This window comes from Sorghum bicolor, chromosome 8 (assembly GCF_000003195.3).
Source record: "Sorghum bicolor cultivar BTx623 chromosome 8, Sorghum_bicolor_NCBIv3, whole genome shotgun sequence".
Classification (NCBI taxonomy): Eukaryota; Viridiplantae; Streptophyta; class Magnoliopsida; order Poales; family Poaceae; genus Sorghum; species Sorghum bicolor.
Window position 1 is genome coordinate 31473181 of NC_012877.2, and position 5860 is coordinate 31479040.

Below are 5860 nucleotides of genomic sequence, written 5' to 3' on the forward strand. Positions count from 1 at the left end.
TCCGCCTCGAGATCTTCGAGGGCCTTCTTCTTGGCTTCCTCTGCGGCGCCCCTGGCGACCTCGCCATTCACATGCTCCACTTTCATCTTACGGAAGGACTCTCGGACAGAGTCCAGGTCGGATTTAAGGAGGCCCTTCTCCTTGTCCAGATCCGAGATAACGCTCTTGTAGGACAGGGCTTCCTCCCGGGCTCTGGACGCGGCCTCCTCGACCGTAAGAGCCCGCTCCCGTAGCTGCATCATCTCCTCCTCCGCCTTCTTAGAGGCCTCTCGGGCCTCGGCCAGGGCAGCCTCCCTCGCCTTCTTCTCCTCCTCGAGTGCTATGAGATCCTTGTAAGTGTTAAGGAGCTTTTCCTGCGACTCGAGGAGTTGATCCTTGAGGAGGGGGAGCTGCTCCCAACCGCCCCTCGTGGCGTGTATGAAACTGGACTTGATGCGGGAGGTCTCTTTCATATCCTGCGAATCAAGGGTCGGGTGGATTAGAATACAGAAACGAGAAAGCACCATGAGGATTGAAGTTCGAGAAACACTTACGAAATAAGCCGGGCCGAGCCCGTTGTTGATAACGTCCGAGAGGAGCCCCACCACATGCTTCATCCAAAGGCGGAGCTCCTCGACGTGTTCCCACTTCTCCGCCTCCTTCCGATCGTTGAGGAAGATGTCGGGCTCAGACGGGTCGTGGGAGGCCCGGATACTGATGCGATCGGGGCACCAGTGCTCCATCTCCCGGTCAGCCCGCGCCTTAATGCCGCGGATGAGGTCCTCGACGGTCTCGAGAGAACCCCCATGGCGCAGGAACAGGTCGACGAGGCATGGGAACCGTCCGTCGTCGTCCACCGTCTTCCAGGTTCCGTCCTTGGTCCCCGATGTCCCAATTTCATCCTCCTCGGAAGGAAAGCGGTCCTCCCACGCCCGACGTTCCCGGAGGAACCCTGGGGCGATCCCGTCCATGCCGTAAATTGTCCTCTTGATCTCGGACTCGGGGTCGGGGGGGGGTGCGCTTCAGGCAGCCGAGCGCCACCACTCCATCCGCTCGCCCCGGCTCTGCCCGGATCGCGGCTGGTGCCCCCGGGAGGAGCCACGCCGGGGTTGGGGGGCCGTACACCGGCAGATCCTCCTCCTGCTCGCCGAGCTCTTGCGGCTCCGGTGGCACTGGCTGGGCTGGACCTTGGGGCGGAGGCTCGAGCAGTCCCTCCTCTTGGCCCCCCTGCTGCGGTTGCTGCTGTGGTTGCTGCTGTTGCTGCTGCGGTGGTTGTTGCTGCTGCTGCTGCTGTTGTTGTTGCTGCTGTTGTTGTGCCTCGTGCTCCTGTGGCTGCCGCGAGGGTGCGGAGGCTCCTCCCCGCTGTTCATCCTCCTCCCTCTTCTTTTTCTGCTCCTCGAGGGTGCGGAGGCCGGCGGGCCAGGGAGTTGATCCCGCGACATGAGGGGTCGACGTTTCCTCCTCCATGGGGCGGGCACCCCCAGACGCTCTGTCACCATCAGACGTGTCGCTGATGGTGATGGGTTCCCCCTCGACCCCCAATAAAGGGGGCTCGGGGGCTCCCTCTGACGTTTGCGCCTGGGGCGCCTCACCACCAGTCGACGGCGACGGGGTAGGCACAGGACGAGCCGGGGCCCTCTCGACGTCGGCAGGAGGTTGAGAGTCGGAGGAGCCTACAAAGCGAAGGGTAAGGGCCAGACGATACAGTAGCCAACACGAGGGCGTCACAAGACCCAGAAGTAAATTACGGACCTGGTTCCTTGGAGGCGGCTCCCGTTTTGAGCCTCTTTGCTATAGATGGCTGGGCCTGCTCGAGGGTCCGCTTCAGCCTGAGAAAAGATCGGTATATGAGAAAAGATCGGCAGAAGAACAGGAAGACCGAAGCCACAACATCGAAAGGGCTTACCCCACAGGGAGAACAGCTCGCCTCCCGCCGCCCCGACTAGCGGGCCTCGAGCCACCCCGCGTCAGGGCTCCAGGTCCCTCGAGGGCAGGCGCCGCCCCAGGCGCGTCGGTTCCCGCCTGACGGGCACCAGGACTAGCGCTCCTGCGGCCGGCCCCTCCTTTCTCGGAGGCCGCGGCGCGACCGCGAGTCAGTGGCCCCTTCGCCTGGGGCCTAGCCTGACCGCTCTCTCTGGGCGCTGGGGGAGGGCGCGGTGCGTCTTGGCCCGTCTTGGGCGCAGGAGGTGCGTCAGCCCGAGGGCGATGAGATCCACTCGGACCCTCCCTCGACGTCTCCGTCCGGGGGGCGTCGACGTCGCCTCGAGACGGGCCCTCGAGGATCCGGTCGAGACGTGACGCCATCCCCTCGGAATCATCACTGTCGTCGTCGTTGTCATCATCATCGTTGGGGGATTCTTCCTCAGGCTCCCCCCTCTGCCTGGATTTGGCCCGACGCGCCTCTAACGCTTGACGGTCAAGGTTCTTCTTCTTCTCCCCCTTCTTGGCAGAGTCCTTGGCGGACTTTAGCTTTTCGGCAGATTGGCGCCGTTTATCACGGTCGGCCTCGTCCTCCTTTACCGGAGGCCTCGAGGACCGGACGTCGATCCGTCCCTGTCAAAATGAAGGCAGACTTAGAAAAGAAAGGGAGAGGGGAAGAAAAGGAACCCGGAATCGAGGTTGCACGCAAGAAGAAAACATACCAGATCTATCGAGCCGGCGTCTGGCCTCATGGGGAAGCCGTTAACATGCTCCGGCTGAAAATCGCCGGCAATTGCAGCCCTGACTCGGGCCGCGACTTCGTCATCCGCCGGAGCTTCGTTTGACATCCGGCACACCTCGAGGTCCCGAGATGAAACGCCGGGGCCCATCTCGTCCATCCTCAACGGCCGAGACATCAAAGGGAGAACTCTCCGATGATGAACGGCCGAGAGAACGAGGGCGGCGGTCAAGCCCTCCGAACGCAGCTTCATCATGACGTCGAGGAGGGGGTCGAGTCGAGATTGGTGAACTTGGACGACGGGCGGCGGTCAAGCCCTCCAAACGCAGCTTCTTCATGACGTCGAGGAGGGGGTCGAGTCGAGATTGGTGAACTTGGACGACGCCGTACGTCCAATTCTCCGGTCGCTCCGTGATCAAGCGCCCGGTATAGGCGGGTAGCAGGTCGTCGTCGTTCCTCAGGTAGAACCATTGGGAGTCCCAACCGGCGTGGTTGGTCGACAGTCCCACCGGGATGTAGTCGCGCAGCCTCTCCGACTTCCCCGTCTTCAGCACGAGATTGAGGCAACCCGCCCGCACAGGTTTCCTCACGCCGGTGGTCCCAGTGGGGGCGTTGAAGAGCTCGCCCCTGTAGAGATGGAGCCACAGCTCCCAGTGCGGCATCATCCCCAAGTAGCCCTCACACACGGCGGCAAAGACCGCCGCGACGGTGATGGCGTTCGGGGATAAGTGCTGGAGCTCCACCCCGTAGTGGAAGCAGAGGGCCCGCATGAAGCGACTCGGGGGAGCACCCAGGCCGTGGCGGTGGAACTTGGCAAACGACACCACGTAGCCCGCAGGCGGCTGGGGCTCCCTGTGACTCGCCGGCGGCGCGATCCACTCCGGCGACGATAGTGAGGTGCGGCGGCGCAGCAATCCCTCTTTCTCAAGATCTAACAGCCAGCGCTCCGTCATCGACGACGGGCGCCAGTCGTCGGCGGCGATGAGTCTTACATGCATCTTGGCCGAAGAGGCGGTGGATCCGCTGCTGCACGAGGAGGCGTGTGCGCGTAAGACGGCGAGAGAGCTAAGACAGCGAGGAGGCAAAGGCAACAAGAGAATGGGAGTGAGAGGGTGGAAGGAAGAGGAACGGCGACGGCGCCACGACGTATTTATAGGCCGCAATCCACCAACGGATGGATCCGATAAATGAGGTAACTCCCCACATAAATGCGCCGTCTAACGGTCCTTTCCCTCCTCACAGGCCGGACGCTCCGAATTCCCTGCCGATACAGTGTCGCAACGTCACTTACCTGAAAAGGCGCGCCCAACGGGCAGAAAGACGAACCGGCACGGCAGCTTCCTTGCTTCGTAAGCCAAGGTACGCGCCCACAACAGTCTCGAGAGGTCGATGGCTGGCCCGTCGAAAGGGTTCGACAGCCGATCTCGAGCACCAAGAGTCAGGGGTCCCCAGCGAGTGGTCGAAAATCGAGGCCTGTCTCGAAAACTCGCTGGCGATGTCCAAGGCAGGGTCGAGACAGTCGAGAGGAATCCCCCCGACGGGAGGCATCGAGCCGCTGGACTCTATCGAATGAGACCGGTATCCCCGACCACGTCGACCCAGCTTTATGAGAACGCCTCCGGGCTACAGCTGACCCCCTTGAAAGGGGCACAGGTTCTCACTTGGACTACCCGCTAGGAACTCGATCTGGAGTAGAAGACGCTCGCTCTATCGAGAGTACGTCGAAACCTCCACGCAAGGCAAAGCCGATCAGAACCTTCCACCACTGGTGTCGACAGTGTCTCTGCAAATTAGGCAAAATAACCCTCGAAGGAGTTAAATACTCCCTCGAGGGCTCGGGGGCTACCCCCGCGGGGTCGCTCGCGCGCCCCCACGGAACCTCGACTGAAAAGACAAAAGTCTCCACTCGAGCGCCAGCGCTCGAATGGAGACTCGGGGGCTACTGTCGAGGGTATCAACAAGGGGTACCCTCACCAACGCGTATAACGAAACCATCCGTACATAAAACTAGCGCCTCGATTCGACGCTCCGTCCGCACACACGCACGACCATCGACGACCGTAGCCTCGAAGATGGAAATAGCGTCGAGCGAATCAATCAGGCGTCGAGCTCTGGTCAACGTCGAATACGGAACAGGCTCCCGCGAATCGGGAGGCGTCGAGCGCAAGGACGCCGCCGCCGCCTAACGCGCGCACGCGGGCCGGGGCATTAAATGCGCCTGGTGCCTCCCCACCTAACACATGGGTCACGGGGGGCGTGATAGGGAACAGGCACCTGTCCCATTGATCTTTTTGCAGCCTTCCCCACCAAACGGCCCAAGGTGTGTCAGGAAGTGGGAAACAGAGATGGAGTGTCTAATCAAGACCCCCTCGAGATGGCCAAAGTCAGCGCTTCAACATCAGGACGTCGTACGGCGTCCGACCCTCGACCAGATAGAGACCCATCCAGGAGACAAGTCGGGCGTCGACTGACCACATCCCAACTGCTCCGCCGGATTTGCCGTCGGGTCGTACGAGCGTACATCAGGCAAACCAATCCAGGACGGCGTGCAGAACGGAATGCAAGGGCATGCGTAATCATCACCAGGCTATTAAGACGGGACGACTCGAGGCCATGCCGGTACGGAAGCCTCGAGTAGGTCAGCGCTCCATACTGCTATCGACTCCTATTCTGACGCCTATACATGTACCCTGGGTCTCTCCTTGGGATTATAAAAGGAGGGACTCAGGAATAGAACGGCAGGATATACCACGCTCACACATAGTAGAGCTCCACACTTCATACCACGGTTGTATTCACCCCTGTACAAGCACTTAGGTGCAAGATAATACAAACTCTCTCCCCCCCGCTGGACGTAGGGCCTTCTCTTGCCCGAACCAGGATAAAGCATCACCATCCGGGAAAGGGAGCACGCATACAAATTTACTCGTTGGTGTGACCCCCTGGGGGGAAAACACCGACAACAGCGTTCTATGAGACATAGCTTTTGTAGATACTAAAGATTCATTATCTAGCTGGAGATTAACCTTCTTGTTGGTAACTAACCAGTTGTCTCTCAACACAAAAAGTTCCAAAACTTTCTTCCTGGTGGCAACAATTGTAGTTGATGCCTATATTGGCAGTCAAGATCAAAGTCAGCCAAAGAGAGATTACAATAGATATGTTTTATTATGACTGTGTGATTACCATGCACATTAGACCAAGACTTGGATAGCCAGATCA